At 36.0% G+C, this 19,742-nt stretch overlaps 1 protein-coding gene and 1 long non-coding RNA gene across 4 annotated transcripts in view; one reads left to right on the top strand and one right to left on the bottom strand.

Annotated features, from left to right (window-relative positions):
• DSC1 (desmocollin 1) overlaps positions 1-19,742 on the bottom strand; it is a 352,925-nt gene that overhangs the window by 129,025 nt on the left and 204,158 nt on the right. The gene's annotated exons all lie outside the window — the stretch shown is intronic.
• Positions 331-19,068, top strand: LOC131490238 (uncharacterized). Of its 2 annotated transcripts, XR_009250997.1 has the most exons (3): positions 331-544; positions 14,906-15,021; positions 16,189-19,068. It is a non-coding gene; the product is annotated as an uncharacterized LOC131490238 (long non-coding RNA). The 2 variants fall into 2 exon arrangements; XR_009250998.1 differs by lacking the exon at positions 14,906-15,021.

Here is a 19,742-nt window from a genome sequence, read left to right as displayed (position 1 = left end):
AATTCGAATTTATATCAGTGTATCTAACAAATGTTTTTACAAAAATTTTAAAACCTTTTCTCACACTTTAAAAGACTGAATATACTTGTCTATTCAACTCTTCTTAAAGCTAGTACTTTTGGAAATTTGCATATAAATTAAATAGAAGTAGAAGGTTGTTTGAAGTAAATGGTGACTGGCATTGTGTTTGAGCCATCTGTTTTTCTGTGTCTCACCACAGTTGCTATTTACAAAGCAAACTGCACCTCCTTAACATTTCTCACTCTGAGAACCAGATCCACATTTTTCTCTTATCAGCGGCTGGTCCCCTGCCCTCAACTTAATGTTCAACTAAAGCAACTCAGACTCATTTCACTCATTTAATATGCTTTCCTTCTCTGAGGAAAGAATTTGTATATTGAGCTGTGCTGAATACAGATTTTATTTAGCTGTGTATAGATGTTTTATATTTATAAACACATGTAATTACAGACTGTCTCCAGCCTATTTGAATTACCTACAAATGGATATAGCAATTGCCTGCATATCACCTTACAGTTTTAAAGTAAGTAATCTCCTATTAACTCAAGTCACCAAAAAGATAGAATCATATATATATATATATATATAATCAATTTATATCTGTATATAATAAGTCCTAAATTTTAAAAGTATTAATTGAATCTTTTATTCTCATTAGCACCTTGATACTGGGCAAGATTTAAAATGAAAAGAGCTCAACTCCTGTTATCCCAATGGAGGTGATCATTTTCTCTCTTCAGCTGGTTATTGGGTTTTTAATTATCTAAAATTTTAATGTAAACCTTTGGCTGTAGTGGCCTACAAAAGTTTCATGTTTAGATTTAGGGCTGTTACTCCTGGTCTGTCAAGGGTAGAGTTCTGAGTCAAATGCAACTATGTGGAGGCCTGTAATGTAAATCTTTAGTCATTAATTCCATTATCTCCCCATACCAAAATAAAATGAAATGAAATGAAAAATGAAAGTGTTTTTATTCTGAGGTAGAATTTACATAGAGAAGAATGTACAAAGCTTAGTTGTATATACATCAGTGAGTTTTGACATATGTATATACCACTGTAACCCATACCCACATCAAGGTATAGAACATATCTATCCTTCTAGAAAATTTCTCCATGTCTCTTTCCAATAAGAAGCCCTCTTTTACCCCAGAACTAATTGCTTTTCTGACTTCTATCACCAAAATTAGTTTTCCATACTCTTGGCATGAATTTGATGCAAATAAAATTAAAAAGTCTATATTCTTTGATATCTGGCTTGTTTTGATCAATATAACACTTTTGAGAGAAACATACAGCCTGACGTTTGGAAAAAGGGAAGTAAAAATGGACTTTCTTTAAAGATGGTATAATTCTGTATGTAAAAATCTTGAGGCATGAGGTAAAAATGCCTATAACTACTAAAAAATTGAGCAAGTTTAAGGGCTGCAAAGCCACTATATGAAAATGGTTATGTGGTTTTTTTTAAACCAGTATTTTATTTTACTAAGTAATCTCTTTGCCCAATGTGGGGCAAAAATTCACAACCCCCAAGATCAAGAGTCACATGCTCCACCAATGAGCCAGCCAGGCATTCCCTAAAAATCACTGTGTCTTACTATGCCTTTTGAATAACTTTACAGGTGATTGATTAAGAAATTGTTGCTGTAATGGAAGTATTCTTGAGCAAATACAGGTCCAGAGACACACACAAACATAACTCCAAAACAAACATAATCAATGAAGTGAAAAAAAGACCTAAAATATCCCTAAAACCTAGCAAGCAATCAAGATTAAAAAAAAAGAAAAGAAAAGAAACTACTAGGCAATACATAAGAGAAAAGCATTAGCTTTTGTGCTCATCATTTGTCCTTCCCTTAGGGAACTTCTCATTTGTATAAATCCTTATTTCTCTGGGAATACAGTTTTTAAAAATCTTGTTGCAAAGTATCTTGCAAACTTTGCAAAGTATCTTGCAAACTTGTTGCAAAGTATCTTTCCCAACTGGGAATGGGACTTTGTGCTTCTGTTATATATGAAAACATTTAGGGATGCCGGGCTGGCTCAGTCAGAAGAATGCAAGACTCTTAATCTCAGGGTCATGAGTTCGAGTCCCATGTTGGGTGTGGAGATTGTTTAAATAAATAAAAAACTTTTTTGAATTTTTAAAAAATAAATAAATGAAAACATTTAAATTGCCTTAACAAAACCTGAGCTACCTCTGCATACTCTGTGAGTGTATGTGCGTGCACGTACGCACATGTTCTATGTCTTTAGAAAGCATTAACGCTTACAAAGAATAGCTGGCCAAATAAAAGAAGGGCAGGCTTTAAATAGATGTAATCAATTAAGTAAAGTTTAAAGGCTGGTTGTAGACCGTTGTACCAAACAAGGTTACCAGACAATTTGCTCATCTACACCTAAGTGAATGAAAGTAGAAGATGATTGCAAACATGTTTATTTTGAGATTTCCATGTTCTAGACACTGTGCTGAAGACTTCACATTCGTTGTCTCATTAAACTCCACAAAAAGTGAAGCAGGTAATATTTTCCCCATTTTATAGATGAGAAATCAAGGTTTAGAGTTTAGGTAACTTCCCCAAGGTTACACAATAAGTTAAGAAACCAAGATTCAAACCAAGAGCTCACATCCAGGCCCTGACACCCCTTTGCTTTTTCCTATATGTAAGCCAATATTCTCTACTTCCTTTCTGATCATCCCCTAAGTGCAAGGATAAATTGTTATATATAAGAAAATTTCTTAACGATCTTAATTGCAATTAAATACTCCAACCATGTAAGAGCAGTGTGAGGTAGAAACTAAATTTTCTTTAAAAATGTATACATGCAGGGCACCTGGGTGGCTCAGTTGGTTAAGCATCCGACTTCCGCTCAGGTCATGATCTCACAGTCTGTGAGTTCGAGCCCCGCGTCGGGCTCTGTGCTGACAGCTCAGAGCCTGGAGCCTGTTTCAGATTCTGTGTCTCCCTCTCTCTGACCACCCCCCATTCATGCTCTGTCTCTCTCTGTCTCAAAAAGAAATAAACATTAAAAAAATGTTTTTAATGTATACATGCATGCGTACATAATGTGTGTGTGCACGGGTGTATGTGCGTGTAGCTGTATGTATTATGTTTCTGTAGGTACAACTGTACAGAAAGATACTTAAAAGAGAGGTAGGGGTTTAGAGGTGGAGTGGAAAACAATGACTAACTCTATGTAATTATTGTGTAATTTCAGTGAGTACGGTAAATGTTTATTCTTTTTGTTTAAAAAAAAATCTAATAAACATGAGGTGCCTGGGTGGTTCAGTCAGTTGAGCCTCTGACTCTTGGTTTCATCTTAGGTCATGATCTCACGATTCATGGGTTCAAGCCCCTCGTCGGGCTCCATGCTGACAGAGTGGGGCCTGCTTAGGATTCTCTCTCCCTCTCTCTCTGCCCCTCTCCTGCTCATGCTCTCTCTCTCTCAAAAACAAATAAATAAACTTAAAAAAAAAGAGTCTAATAAGCTAAAACCTTTTACATTGGCATGTATGTTTTGGAATGTTACTTCCACAGAAACATAAATATAAATGTTCTTGCACACAGAAATATGTTTAAAGAAATGCTTTTTAATTATTATTCATCTGTGATTTTATTCTTCAGGACATGATAAGAATTGAGGAAATTTGAGGAATTTATTGTCAATTGAAAACTTCTACAAATCCTTAGTTTTAGGTAGATTTACACTTGTAATGAGCTATGACCTTGGGCAAACTTCAAAATAATTAGCAATATTTCAACCCAATATGGTGTGAAAGATGATTTTTTTAAACAGAAGCGTAAGTTCCTTCAGTATGTCTTATAGAATTAGTGAAGAATGACTGTATTATTAGTCACATAATTAAAAGGCCTAAGAAGTTGTAAGCGAATTGCTTTATCATTTAATACCTCTTAAAAAGGAATAATATTTAGTTATTTATCCAACCACTTGTAGTGATGTATGTATTTTGCTAAGTCAGAGATAATATTTTAAATATAAAATTCACATCATATCTCCATTAATAAAAATGATGTTCTTTTTCTTAATGGAATAACACAACCCATTTTAAATGCTTTCCAAAATAGAATTTTAAAAATATCAACAGTGCCATTCAACTCTCTGTTATTGGGTAAAAGAAAATCAGGGAATTTTGATCCTTTCTAAACAGAAATGGATTCTCCAAAACAACAGATAAAAATTATCATAAGGTAAAGTTTCCTGAAGGTGGCAGCATCCTAAGCAAATCTCTTCTCAACATTTGTAGTCAGCTGTACTCACTCATGAAGTATTACTAAATTCCGTGGTGAAGATGGCTAGGAATGTTACAAACCATCATTCATTATGAAAACAATGTAACTATCATCATCACAATGATGTGATCTCTAAGGGATTCCTACCTAAAGTGTAGCCTCGGCTTTCAAATACATTTTATACTCAATACAAAAATCTTTGTGAAGGCTTTTTATATCTATAAAGATTTCTGTTTCTTGATTCATTATATTATTTTTTTTACTAATAAATGTCAGCAGAGTGACAGGGTGACAGATACATTTCAAAAGTCCAATTTCCAACTTTGGGTCATTTTCTTATCAGAAAAAAAGCATTTTTAATTCCAATTCTTTTTTTGCATTTCTTGAAGTAGAAGCAAAGAATCATGATGAATATTATGACAATGATTCTTGAAACTAAGCATGGCTGCATACATCAGGAGGGAAATTCTAATTTAAACACTGGGTTTTAAGGTACTTGTTCAATTCAATTGAGTTTTAAATGAAAACCCATAAAGTTTTTTTGCCTGCCAATAAAATATTATTTGATGACATACTTTTGAAGCTATAATGTTTTCTCTACACAGATGGTTATAGCTGTTATCGTTATTATTAAAATGCCAGTTTCCTGACCAAACTTTGTGATTAGAGACTCTTCTAGGAAGAGATAGTTCATTATCATGACCAATCATGCCATCCCTGATTAAATACCCCATCAAAGATCAAAGTCCCCTCAAGGGGAAGGTTAGCCTGTAGGAAAAACTGAAAGATACAGTTCATTAATAAGAATCACATAATATCCGGATCTTTCCATTTACCCCAGTCAGGTGCACCTAAATTCTTCCACACTCATGCAATACTGAAAAGGACCCCGGGTGGCTCAGTCATTTAAGTGTCTGACTCCAATTCGGCTCAGGTCCTGATCTCACGGTTTGAGCCCTGCACCAGTCTCCATGCTGACAGCGTGGAGCCTACTTGGGATTCCCTCTCACTCTTTCTCTCTCTGCCCCTCCCCTACTTGTGCTATCTCTGTCTCTTTCAAAATAAATTTTAAAAAAAGAAAGAAAAAGAGGGAACAAGCATTTTCTCAGTACTGAAAGCTATTAATCTTTTGCCATATCATTCATCAACAGAGTTTCTCTGGATAGATATAGGTATTTTTCCTTCAAAATGAGATGTGTTTCTCCATTCCTAAAAATTTATTGGTTGATTTCCAGTCACTTGGTATTCCATATCTAAACATGTGGATAAATGTTCAAATTCTACAGTGTTTGTCAGTCACCTGCTATCTAAAATTTAATGCCCGTTTACCATGTTTCCTAAATTAGATTACCATATAATCAAATGTTATTTTAGCAAACTAGTGAAGCCTTGTGTGTCACAGGTACAAAGATGTGGTGTTTCTTTGCAAATCGTAATTTACAAGCCAGCTGACCCATATGGAACTACATGATTCAGCAAAGAGAAAGTTCCTGGCAGTCCCATACAACCTCAGCAACTTTCCTTCTTTAGACCTTCCCCAACCAGAGTTTCCCCGCTCTGCCCCTGTTGCATTTTCACACCTTCCTTCATCTTGTTTCTTTCCTTTATTCTCCTGCATATCATTGTTCTTTCTTCCATTTTTTTTTCTTTCTTCATCTTTGTTCCTTCCCTCTTCATTTTCAGAGTCTTTGAGCCTGTGGATATTAGGGATTTTCCTGAGGTATTTCCCAAAGGTTGAGGAAAAGCACCAGAACTGGACTTAAAGTCACACAAGCAACAATAGCAAGACCCTGGGTGCTGACGGGCCATGGTTGGAGTGATGATTTATCTGGATGTTATTGAGTACAGGACAAATAGAAAATGGAGACAAAGAAGGGTCTATGCAGTCTACTTATAAATTGAAAGCCAAAAATTTCCAACATATTCATCCTATAAATCTGATTTTTTTGTGTATTTAAGACTAGCAAGTTAAAAATTCTTGGAAGATTTGGTCTAAATTTCTCACTAGTATTATAGACTATAACACCCAGCAAGCACATTATACATATAGATGAAGAAATATAGAGAGAAAAACTGGGCTCCTTTATTTCACACTTTGCTAAATAGGTTTGAAAACGAAAATTTACGAACAAGAATGGGAAAACCATTTTAACTGAAATTGGATCACTTAAGCATGAGTGATGTAATAGAAGATAGAAAGAGGTATATAGAAGAGAAAATGGCATGATCGTATCATGGGGAACTTGAAAGAAATAGGAAAAAACCTAAAGTTGAAATATTAAGAAACAATAGAAGTGTTCATCTACGCAATTCACAACGGCCTTGGAAGGCCTTTGGAGGACAGAGGCAAGAAAAATAATAATAGTCAGGATTATAAGGTTTGGCAATAACAGAGAGAAAGAGAAATGATGTAGAGGCCAGAAAAAAATTGCATTGATCAAAGTAGTAAAAGAGAAAATAAATTTGGAAAGTCACATAGAGGAAGAAGCAGTAAGATTTGGCCATGAATAAAAAAAAGAGCTGGTCACATCATGTGTCAGGTAGAGAAGATTTGGACATTTGGGAAGGACAAAAGAAGTTCAGTAACTGTTTTGCGAGGAGTCAGTCTTGCCACAAACCAAGTAGAGTTAAAACACTGGTTCTAGCCAACAAGCTGATTTCACACTTGCATAAAAGGGCAGCCAATACATAATTTAATTATCACTGAAAGCAGAGATGACACTAATTGTATTTTAAACTCTTCCTAATCTCATGGAATGTGATAGTAAGTGAACTGTGGACAGCATCAAGCTCATTTCTGGCACTCAACTGAAGTCATACAATTAAAAAACAAAGTTAGTAGGAAGGAATGTGTGTTATTATTCCACATTAGCTACCTAGAAATTTTAGGCACTCTGCATCTGAGACACACTTGTCTCCTGATCCCTCCTGCAGAATAAAAGTATATATGCAGTTCTTTGCCAAAGTGAACAAGGAAAAGAAGAGGCAGGACAGAGTCACTCTACAAAAGTACTTCCCTCCTCCTTTGCCCATGGGTAGAACAGGCTAATCACACCAAAGATGCAGCACCCATACCCCCATCTAGTTTCAAATTTCCCATTAGAAATTGACTTTCCTCTATGGACTTTCAGTACAAGGAAATTAGAACCCAAAAATATAACATAAACTCTTAGTTTCTGTGATTGATGAGTAATAGTTAGTGTTAATTATTATTTATGGAGCCAGGATGCTTGACTTCTTCAGGTATAGCTGTGGTGCCAGAGGAATTCCATTTACATAAAGGCCCCTATGTTTTTAGATAGGGGGGGTAAACATCGGAGCTTATTGCCAGGTTTTCCTGTGGCTGAGTCAGAAGATAAGGGAAGGGGGTGGGTATTTTTGTGTGCTTTTTTTGTTTGTTTTTCCCTTGAAACTCTAGAAAAGCAGTATTAGGGTTATCCTTCTAGACAGAGAAGAGTAATGTAGATGCCTCTGGACACACAAAAGTGGAGTTTTGGCTTTAGGAGATGGACTTTGCAGTGTGTTTTGCTTCCCTGCTTCCCTTAGGCAGGACCCAAAAGTTCTTTATAAAAGCAAATTTATAAGAAGCTCTGTTCAGATTCATAGGGAAAGTTCAATTACTTTTTAAATTAACATATAATATAAATATGGTGTAGCTATGATACCTGTGAAAAGTACACCTATCATGGGCACATGGCTCAATGAATTTTTATCAGGTGGCTATATCCGTGTCACTAGCTCTCTCTGATCTAGAACATGAAGGCCCTTCATCACTTACTTCAAATGAAACTACTAGCTTGAATTCTAACAGCATGGTTTTTTGTCTGCCTTTTGTTTTTAAGATTTTGTCTTTTTACTTCATTTTTATTTTTTCAAAAAATTCTTAATGTTTATTTTTGTGTGTGAGAGAGAGAGAAAGAAAGAGAGAGCATGAGAAGGGGAGGGGCAGAGAGACAGAGGGAGACACAGAATCTGAAACAGGTTCCAGGCTCTGAGCTGTCAGGACAGAGCCCGACTCGGGGCTCAGACTTGGGAATGTGAGATCATGACCAGAGCCCAAGTCGGACACTTAACAGGTTGAGCCACCCAGGCACCTCTGTCTTTATACTTTAAATAAATGAAATAATGCTGTATGTTCTTTTCTGTATCAGGCTACTTCCACCCAATACTATGTTTGTATGATTCATTCATGTATTTGGGAGTGTTATTGATCAGTTATCCTCACTGCAGTATAATACTTAATTTATATGAATACACTGTAATATATTACCCATTCTATTGATGGACATTTGAGCCATTTCTAGCTTGGGCCTATTATGCATAGCACTTCTTCCACAAACATTCCCATATGTCTTGCAGTGCATATATTCATTCATTTATGACAGGCATATATCAAGCAGGTGGAATCACTAAACCATAGGGTAGGTACATATTCATTTGTTTTAGTGGATAGCACCAATTTCCAAAGTGTTTCTACCAATTCATATTCCAACCACAACATGTGAAAATTCCAATTGCTCTATATTTTTGACAACCCTCAGTATTTTCTGCTTTTTATTTTATCCTTTCTGATGGGTGACCATGGAGTTTAGAGCTGCACTCTAATGCCGGTTGAGGAGACTGGGACAAGATCTTGCTAATTCTAGTTGTAATGGGTCTTATAACCCACCTTGGTATATACCATCTGTTTGGTAACTGAAAATAAATAGATTTCTGGGGCGTCTGGATGGCTTAGTCAGTTGAGCATCCGACTCTTGGTTTCGGCTCAGGTCATGATCTCACAATTTCATGAGTTTGAGCCCCACGTCAGGCTCCGCACTGGTGACATGGAGCCTGCTTGGAATACTCTCTCTGCCCTTCCCCCACTCAGCCTGTCTCTGTCTCTCTCAAATAAAATAAAATAAAACTTTTAAAAAATTAAAAAAAAAGAAAGATATAGATTTTTTAGAAATCTACCAAGCAAGCCAAATTTACCCATCAGCCAAGGATCTGAAAAAGTTGAGGGGTCAATTCTTCAATTCAATCACACTGAATAAACTTGAGGTTTCTTTTTTCTTTCTTTTTTTTTTTTTATTATTTCCTCCTCTTTATTTTATTATTTTATTTTTTTAACACTTATTTATTTTTTTTCAATATATGAAATTTATTGTCAAATTGGTTTCCATACAACACCCAGTGCTCATCCCAAAAGGTGCCCTCCTCAATACCCATCACCCAACCTCCCTTCCCTCCCACCCCCCATCAACCTTCTAAACTTGAGGTTTCAAGGATATATATTTTTTCAAGCAATTTCATTTTTCTACCTAATTGTTTTACTTTTAATCAGTCTAATTATTTGCTTTTTTAGAGATTTATCCAAAATGCTTTGGTGATTTTCAAAGCTGAAAAATGACTGATTAAAAAACTTGTTCTAGATTAAAATGTTACTCATTATTACTACCTGATATTCACTGTGATAATTATCAGCAAGGCAAAAACTAATAAAATAGAGTACTTTTTCCAGCAATTCACAAACTAAAGAGAAAGATAGATAGTAATAGCTAATATTCTTTTAGTGCATGTACTTCACACATATCTCATTTCATCCTTACAACAAACATTGGAGTAGGTTCTAGCACTGTTGTAGATGAGGAAACTGAGGCACAAAGATGTGAACAAACTTCCTGAGATAGCAGTGATATACAAATGGGACCAAACCCAGGAAGTCTGACTCCAGAGTATTCTTCAAACCATTACACCATCCTATAACAAAAGACAGAATAGGATATGTGCTTAAAAATAGGGCTAACAACAAAGTTATCTGACAGATACAAGTGGGAGGGATAAATTCTGACTGTGAGTGTTGGGAACTTCAGCAAAATGGCATCGAATGACCTGGGTTTTTAAGATTAGGTAGTATTTTTAAGGGAAAAACATGAGAAGAAATGGAACTTTCTGTAGCAAGAAAAACACAGATTCTAAATTCCTTGGAGAAAGGAAATGTGTTATGTTACTGTAACCTAATAGCCTAGAAAAGGGTCTGTAAACTAACAATGTTGAATGAATGCAAAAATTTAGGGTAACCAGTTACTGTATACATCCTGTAGTCCTGTTTAAGTGGCCAATGGATGATAAAGTGACAAACACATAAATGAATGGAAGAGCACATTCAGGAGAGCAGTACTTTTGGGTCAGCGTAATGAATGTATAGCAACTCAGCCTAAGATTTAAAATTTATCACGTCATGCAATTTATTTTCTACCATAATGTTGGGATCTTTCATTGAAGGAACTTCTTTCAAAATTCTGGGAGTGGTTTTGTTAATGGATCATTAATTTTAACTGCATATAAACTAGGCCAAATTTTAAATCCCTTTCAATAGTGTTATCTTCACATAATAATTTTAAAAATTATTTTCTTTAAAATGATTAAGAAATCATTGATCTAAAATATTACTTTAGGGGACTTCTGGGTGGCTCAGTACTTTAAGTGTCTGACTTCGGCTCAGGGGGTGATCTCGTGGTTCATGAGTTCAAGCCTCGTTTATTTTCTGGGTCAAAAAGAGCTCAGAGCCTGGACCCTGCTTCGGATTCTGTGTCTCCCTCTCTCTCTACCCCTCCCCCATTCATGCTCTGTCTCTCTCTCTCTCTCTCTCTCAAAAATAAATAAACATTAAAAAAAATTTTTTTTAAAGAAGCTAATATATTAATTGAGGTCAGACTTGGGGGAAACAATAAAATACTACCTTTTAGTTTAATAATGGCTTCTATAAAGTATAGTACAGGTCAGGGAAAGAGAAAGCTAAATATGGATTATCCTAAGGAAAGCATTTGAAACAGCAAAGAGAAATTCATGGAGATGTAATGGAACACTTATAATAACAATAACAAAATTAAAGGGGAAAAAAGGTCAAAAACCCAAAATATATCAGTTTAATGAAACAGGTTAGAGAATTCTGATAAGACAAGATAGACTATGGTAGTACCTTCAAAAATACAAAGTCATATTCACTGATAATATTATGATGTAAACAATGTATACAATATGGTTATGATGTATAAGAATACATAGAAATATAAGATAATGGATAAAAATGATCAGATCAACTAAAATAGCATTTTAATTAAAAATAGTACCTGATGTTATAATTTCTTTCCAATAAAAGGTAAACTACTTGATACTTTCAGCAAAATTGAAGAGAAAAACTCTTCAGATTATAGAATTAGGGAGATTCTTCCTAAATATTAAAGCAAAACTCTCATGTGTTAAATTACAGAATGTTATGACAACTTAAAATTGTCTTTTGCACCATATCTTCCAAGTTCAAAATTCTTCTCAGTTGTGATCACTATAAACAAAATATTCCTGTAAAATAAGTGGATGTTGGTTGTGGCTATCTCCATATTTTTCAGGTGAGAAAAACAAAACCGATTACTTCAGTGACGTGTTATTTGCTGGATACTGGAGCAGGGCCTCTTTATCTTGAGTCAATAACGATTTCCAATGGTCTCACTAGTCTCTAATCAAAACTGTTAAATGTAACTTTTCCTTTATCTGCCCAACTTTGAACATGAAGCACTGTTTTTTCCAGGACAGATTATTTTAGAGCACTCTAAAGCCACTCTGGAAGTCTAACTATGACTCTGTTTTGTAGAAAGTGGAAGGATACAAAATTCTGAAAATAAATTTGAGCCAGTAAGTCTTCTCAAGAAGACAAAAATCCCATGAGATTTTATTTTCGATCCATATGCACACAACATATTTTCATGATCAAAGCAAGTTAACTCTCAGAATTAAGGTATAATAGGATCAACTTTTCAGCATTGACCTCTGCTGTTATTAGCCAGAATAATACACTAAGACCTGACAAAATTATGCCTGAAAATGTTTGCAACTAATTGCACTTGTGAATTAAATAATGATGTTTGGGTGGTGCCTTTTTTTTCCTCCAAAGCTATTTGTACTTGTACCAACACACTTGATGGGTCCAACTTGACCTCTTACTCATAACTTTGAAAGCAAATGTCCCATGCACATGTTAGGCAACTATTTATAACAATTATGTTGGCCTCCACTCTTAAGCAAATATTGTATACAAGAAAGTTAATACATACTGTAATGTTTCCATAAAAAATCTTTAACTCTGTAAAATTTGGAAAAGAAAGTTCTATTTTCAAATAAGCGCTATTTTTCATTTCTCAAAGAAAACTACCTCACGTGGCTAGTAACTTGACTTTGTATAGTCCTATCAAAAACTGAAACAAATCTTTTTATTTAAAAAGAATTATGAATTCTAAGTATTGAGAATATCTAATTTTTAAGAATTATATCTATCTATGCTTTCATAAAACCAAATTTGTGAGATAGAAATTCTAACACTAATACTTTTCTCATTCTTTAAAAATAATGACTAATAAAAAAGTAATGATGGTACTAATTATATTTCTTATTAGTGTTCATTCTTATGATCTCAGAATATTTAAATATTTAGCTGCCCCTGACTGTCTTTTTCCCTGTTCACTTGTTTACCCACTCCCAAGTCTATGTTTTAATTAATTTTAATCAGGGCAGATTAATAAATCCCAGCTTGTTCATGGGAACCAACTGATTCAGAATGAGTCTTTCCTAATTGTTTTGTGTTCACATGGGTGTTCACTTTGGCTGCCCTTCAAGCTTCCTGCCAAGGGGGAAAATTACCTTTCCACGCCCAACTAAAAACAGAGTCAAAGAATAATTCCTTTGGTGAGCAGCGTCACTGAATAAGCAGTTTTAGCGTGATGTGTGTGTGTGTGTGTGTGTGTGTGTGAGTGTGTGTTTAATGAAGATCTGTGTGTAGATTGTCTACAAAGTAGTTTTCATACAGAAGAACACCAGATATGTTGTTGCTTTTTTTTTTTTTTTTTAGAAATCACATTCTGAAATTTACAATCTTTATTACTAAGTTTTTTAAATCCCAAAGAACATGTTTCCTTCCTGGATGAAACAGTTTTCTTACAAAAAACTGGAATACTTTTCCCAGCCCGTGTTTTGTGTCTTTCATCTCTAACCTTTCCAAAATAACATTTTTTTTTGATATCAGCCTCTTTGATGCTGTCCTAAATGAAAATGTTTTTGAGTTCATTTTTTTCAGAAGGTAAATATTAGTCAGTTAAAAAACAAATCCTGACTGTATTATGACACAGAACTTCTTACATAATTTCTTGCCCTTCGCATAACAGAAGTCCAGAATCAGTACTCATCTGGTTTGACCTGGGAAATGTATCCAAACCCTCCAGGGAGGCCCAAGCTTCCTATGTCAGGGATCGCTTTGCTTTAGGAAACCAACACAGATTGAGTGCCCACAAAGAAGAAAAGAAAAAGATCCCTATGAGCTGAGTTGATATATTAGAGGAGGACAAAGAAGTTTTCACAGAATAATGAGGACATGTTGGTGAGGTTTTAGAGCCTCAGGTTCCTCTCCAAACCCGCCTCCAGAAGTAGCACCGCCTCCCTCTTTCCAAGGTGATGAATCACAATCCTCTCAACTCGGGAGTGGCCTCCAGAGTGATGGCTGTCAAAACACTCCACTTGAGGGCTGATAAACACTTCTTGAAAATGGCGGTGATGACAGACTGGGTAGGTTTTTGAGATATAGTTTATGAGAGTAGGATTTTAGATGCAGGATTTTTAATGAATGCCCCTCCAAGAAGAGCTGAAGAAAATCAATATCGTGTGTGGCTGTAGGCATACAAACAATTATTTTTTTATTTTTTTAATGTTTATTTATTTTTGAGACAGAGAGAGACAAAGCATGAATGGGGGAGGAGCAGAGAGAGAGGGAGACACAGAATCCGAAGCAGGCTCCAGGCTCCCAGCTGTCAGCACAGAGCCCGACTCGGGGCTCAAACTCACAAACCATGAGATGACCTGAGCCAGTCGGACGCTTAGCAGACTGAGCCACCCAGGCGCCCCAAACAGAAATTTTAAAACAGTTCTCTCTTCCACAAGGTCATTAGAATTTGCTTTTGACCCAGAAAATAAACGATTTCCTTTCATATTAATTCTGACTTAACATAAACATATAAACATCAGATAAGTATGTGATTATATTCTTTCAGAGCTTGGAGGAGATGCATAATTCTGCAACATAAATGTTGCGGTGGCATTTACCAACTGGTCTCTGGTTTGGAAAAATATAAAATTGGTCCGACTCCTTATTTTCTGAGAATTCCTCCATTTTATAATGTTAGCTATCTAAGAAAACTGGGTCTCTTTAACTTTCTTTAGGCTATGCCAAGACCTCAATCAAACTAGGTAGGCTTCTGTTTTATTTTTCAACATACAATAAGTGCAGGCTTGCATGTGCAAGGTTGCAGAATCTACACTGCGGCATGAATGAATCTCAGGGAACATTTTAAAAACAGCAGATTACATCTCTCCATTTTCCTTCACCACATTTTTTCTTCCCTTATCTAATGTCCTTTTACAGCATATTCTTTATTAAAAGAGAGACACAAAAATATTCTATCCTACTACTCCAAATTCAAGGGTATATAAATGGTGCCTTCTAATTGCATTTTTCAGTACATCATACACTTTGTGCCCAAATATCTCTGCCTGCCTTCCTTCCTTTTTTTCTTCCTTTCACGCTTACTTGTTTTCTTTCCTTTATTTAGGAAAACCATCCACAAGCATTAACTAAGCACTTCCCATTCATTTACTCTCCATTATTAACTTCTTCCTACTTTGAAGACATATTACGTTACAATATGAAAGACTCTGTGAAAGACAAGTAAGCCCCCATCTTTTTCTTCTAAGGAAAGAAGACGCATATTTGAGAGAGAGAGAGAGAGAGAGAGAGAGAGTGTGTGTGTGTGTGTGTGTGTGTGTGTGTGTGTGTGTAAGAGAGGGATGGGTACGTATGGGGAAATGTATAAACAGTCAACTGCAATTCAGGTCAGAATGAAATCAGCCATAGAGGTATTTTAGATGTGTTCTTCTGATTTTAAGATATATCCGAAAAGTCAATGGAAGGAGGCAGCCTCTGTGCCTGGAGGTGGAAGCCAGGTGCTAAAGTGATGGGCAGAGGATGAGGATGAGGCGTTCTTTGCTGAGGCAGCAACACTAGGGAAGGCTGGGAGGTGGCCAGTGCCTATTAGGGAGCTGAGTTGCCCCTCAGTACCTTAGCACATTCCCATTTGCTTTTATCTTTAGAGAACTGAATGTCTCCAAGAGATGACCTTGCTGGCCACGGATAATGTCAAGTTAATCCATGTACCCATTAGTCCTGAATGAATTGGATTTCATTTGTCTCAGAAAGTAACCTCTCATCCAAGCTGTTTCCTTTTGTAGTTTAAAGTTTCGCATTTAGTTTAGACTTTGAGAAGATAATGTTTTGGAAATGGTTGGAGGTTTTAATTTCATGTACTTTTAAATCCTTATTTAAAAAAAAAAAGAAAAACGGGCACCTGGGTGGCTCAGTAAGATAAGCATCCAACTTCGGCTCAGGTCATGATCTCAGTTTGTGAGTTCAAGTCCCACATCGGGCTTTCTGCTGTCAGCACAGAGCCCACTTCAGATCCTCTATTCCCCTCTCTCTTTAACCCTCCCCACCTCCTCAAAAATAAACATTAAAAAAAAAAAAAACTCAGTCAAAGCTAAGAATGTTCAATAATAAATGGAGAAAATTTCAAGTGGATTTCCCAGGATTACTTTTGGGGGATCTGAAAGAGATTTCCATGAACCTCTGTGGATTCCCAGCATCACTTTCTCCATATTATCTTCCTTATTCTTTGACCATGTTTTTTTTCTGAAAGGATTAAAAATCATTTATTTCACTGCTTTACTCATTTACACAGCATTTATGAATGCATACTGTGTTCTGAGCACTGTGTGAGAACTCAAGGAATTTAAAGAGTTTTGTTGTTTTATTGTTGTTTTGTATTGTTTTCTTTTTTAGGGAAAACTAAAGCCTAAAACCTAAGAGGGATAAATGCTCTGTTAGAAGTTCTGGAATACTACTCAGCAATGAAAAAGAATGAAATCTTGCCATTTGCAACGACATGGATGGAATGGGAGGGTATTATGCTAAGCGAAATCAGTCAGAGAAAGAAGATATATGTTCTCACTCACATGTGGGATTTGAGAAACTTAACAGAAGACCAAGGGGGAAGGGAAGGAAAAAATACATATAGTTACAAACTGAGAGGGAGTCCAACCATAAGAGACTCTTAAATACAGAGAACAAACTGAGGGTTGATGAGGGGGGAGGGGAAAATGGAAGATGGGCATTGAGGAGGTCACTTGTTGGGATAAGCACTGAGTATTGTATGGAAGCAATTAATCATAGGCATCTACTCCCAAAGCCAAGAGCACACTGATACTTTATATGTTAGCTAACTTGACAATAAATTATATATAAAACAGAAATTAAACAGAAATTTGTAATATTAAAAAAAAAAGTCCAGAGCACTCTAGGAGCCTGTAGAAAGAGTATTTACTGCCTGTTTAGAGAGTCAGAAAGGATTCCAGAGCTCAGCCCCAGGTGACTCTTTGAAGATGAGAAGTAGTCAGGCAGAGGGAGTGAAAGGTAAAAGCATATAAACTTGAGAGAGAATATTAAAAACTATGAGAAACCGAAGATGATGAAAAAATTCAACCGTTTTTAAATAATAAATGTTTGTTGACTGAATAGACGTAAAAATGACTACCCTTTCCAAGCTTTAGCTACCTTGAATGAATACAAACATTTTATTCTATCAAGCCTACTTTCCCACATCAATAATTTTTATGATTCTATTCTGGATTTTCTCAATATTCTTAGACTATTTGTCCATATTATGCATCCAGTGAAACTCAACACTGCAATAAAGTCTGTATCGTTTGAGAGTAGGAGAATATTCACATTGAAATTCTCCAAACATTCTTGCAAATTTGTCATGGGCTTGCCAAGTGATTTCTGATGTTATTCCAGAAATTAGGAACAAATTTATCCTAGACGAAGACACAATAAACCCAAGCTTTTATTCAATGACTAATATGCCTGACCTCTGATGACCATATGATGTGGGCAGCAGATTATCTGCTCAGTGGTATATCATCTCCCTCACCTCCCTCTAGACCCTTTCTGCTAAGCTATGAAATCGTCTGCTTTCATAGACTATAAAACCTTAAGTAATTATCTACTGGTTTCATGTGCCATTCCACATTAGTAGAATCTGTGATTGTAAGAGGACAGGTGACTCTTTCCTTTGGTCTTTTCTTGTACCCAGCAATGGCTGGATTACTCTAGACGATTTACAAGGGTCTTATATGCTATTTGAAAGTAAGTATAATCCAGTGTTAAAGAACTGAATGTGACCAAACTATAGAGCTAACATGAGCTAACAAAATGCATCCCTGAATCTAGCATGACTTTTACATTGAAGCCACATTAACATCATTGTCTATCAAAGTTTTTTAAAACGTGGGTTTTTTATTTGGTGAACAGATGGGTAGAGTTTGTGGCAAGGTTTGTTTCTTCTTTTGTTTTGGTGTTTTGATGTATTGTAGAGCTAGGTGCCTTAGCAGGGGAAATTTGACAAAGTTCTGTTTACCTGGTTTAAGGTACATATTAGTCTTTCTGTTAAGATTTTACAAATGATCGGGGAGCCTATGTGGCTCAATCGGTTAAGCATCTGACTTCAGCTCAGGTCTGATCTCACTGTTGGTGAGTTTGAGCCCCACATTGGTCTCTGTGCTGACAGCTCAGAGCCTGGAGCCTGCTTCAGATTCTGTGTCTCCCTCTCTCTCTGCCCCTCCCCCCTTGCACTCTGTGTCTTTCTCTCTCAAAAATAAACACTGAAAAAAATTAAAAAAATAAAAAAGATTTTACAAACGATCTTTTCAGAGATAGGAGCTAAAGCACAACTCCTTTCATGATCAGTTAGCTCTGTTCACACCAGAGCCTGGGAGTCAATAGGTCATCCTGGAATCAACATGGGCTTTGTAGTCACTTGGCATTTTATTTGAATACCATCTGTCTCATTTCACTCATTCAGCAGGTACCTAGTGAGTATCCATTTTATGCCGATTCTCATTTGGATGCTGGGTACAGATAGTTTGAAAAGAACACAAGTCCTGTTCTCATGGAGCTTAAACCCTGCAATTTTAACCTCTCTGTTTCAACAGAACAGAGTGATTGGAAGTTTAATTAAGATATGTTTCATATAGAACTGAAACAACTTATGTCAAGTGCGTAGATAGTACTTCAGTTTCTACATGCCCTATCTAACATGTTGGTGATGCCCAACAACAATTTCACAAAGCAATTTCAATCTGGTGTTCACTCCTTGAGAGTGTTATCAGAGGCTATGTTGATAAATTGTTGATCTTTATGACATCAGCTTCAAAGATTAGGGGCTTACACACAGAGCTGGTTTACCTGAAAAACGCCTCATTATTAATTTGTTATTAATGTATTTATTTAAGCATTTTTGTAATAAGCTAAGTGTCTAGCCACACATCAGCCCATGGAGGTAATTTCCTTTTGAAGGGCTCTGTTGTATAATGAATAAGCTTGGCACAATCCCAAATTTGGGGGAGAAAATGGGCCAGTCACTTCGATTGTCTGGGTCCACCTCATAGAGAGGATAAGAGAATAGCACCTATTGAATGACACCAAAGTTCCTTTATATTTGGAAGACTTTATGGTTCTACTTCCGTTAACTTTCTAAAACATGCTTTTTAAGCTGCGAAGAATATCCCTCACTTGGAATGCTATACTCATTCATATATTTTACAATTTTATAAATTTATGTTTTTTAAATTGACTGCTTTTAAATAAATGGACAAAAATTTAGAGAGTTCTTTACTTCGGTTTCCTATTGTCATAATTTCTTCCATTCCGTGTATCTGTGTACATACATGTCAGTGTATGTATATGTGTGTGGCAGCAAGTACAGGCTCAGTTGAAAATTTTTAAGGGAAATTTGTGTGGGAAAGACACAAGTAGTAAGAGAAAACTATTATTGTTCTTTTTTCTTGCTCTCTGATCCCAAGGAAAATTTCCATCTCCTCATATAAGGACTGTCAGTCTTCAGACTATACAATTCCTGACTCGCATCTCCATCTTGAACTCCTTAACCTAGATAGGTACAAAAACTTTGGTTCTGCTACAACTCAAATTAGTTCAAATGCAACTCAAATTACTTAAGCCAATTTTATTGGCTCATAAAATGCTAAAACATATAGGAGTTGATTCGTCTTGGATCCAGGGACTCCAGTGACACCACCAGTGCTCTGTTAATCCCTTTCTTCTCTTTTCTTTTCCTTTCCCTTCCCTTCCCTTTATCCCCTTCTTATCACCCCCCCCCACCTTTTTTCTGCACTGTCCTGCTGTTAGCGTCATTTTCAAGCAAGCACTTCCCATGTAGCCCCACACTGAACCAGGAAGATGGGAAGCCCCATCTGAACAACATGTGCAACAAATACAGAACGAGCAGATCTTCTAGAAGATGTCTGGAAAGAAAAAAA

This window comes from Neofelis nebulosa, chromosome 11 (genome assembly GCF_028018385.1).
Source record: "Neofelis nebulosa isolate mNeoNeb1 chromosome 11, mNeoNeb1.pri, whole genome shotgun sequence".
NCBI lineage: Eukaryota > Metazoa > Chordata > Mammalia > Carnivora > Felidae > Neofelis > Neofelis nebulosa.
Note: the sequence above shows the minus strand (reverse complement) of the source record. Positions and strands in the feature narration are given on the sequence as shown.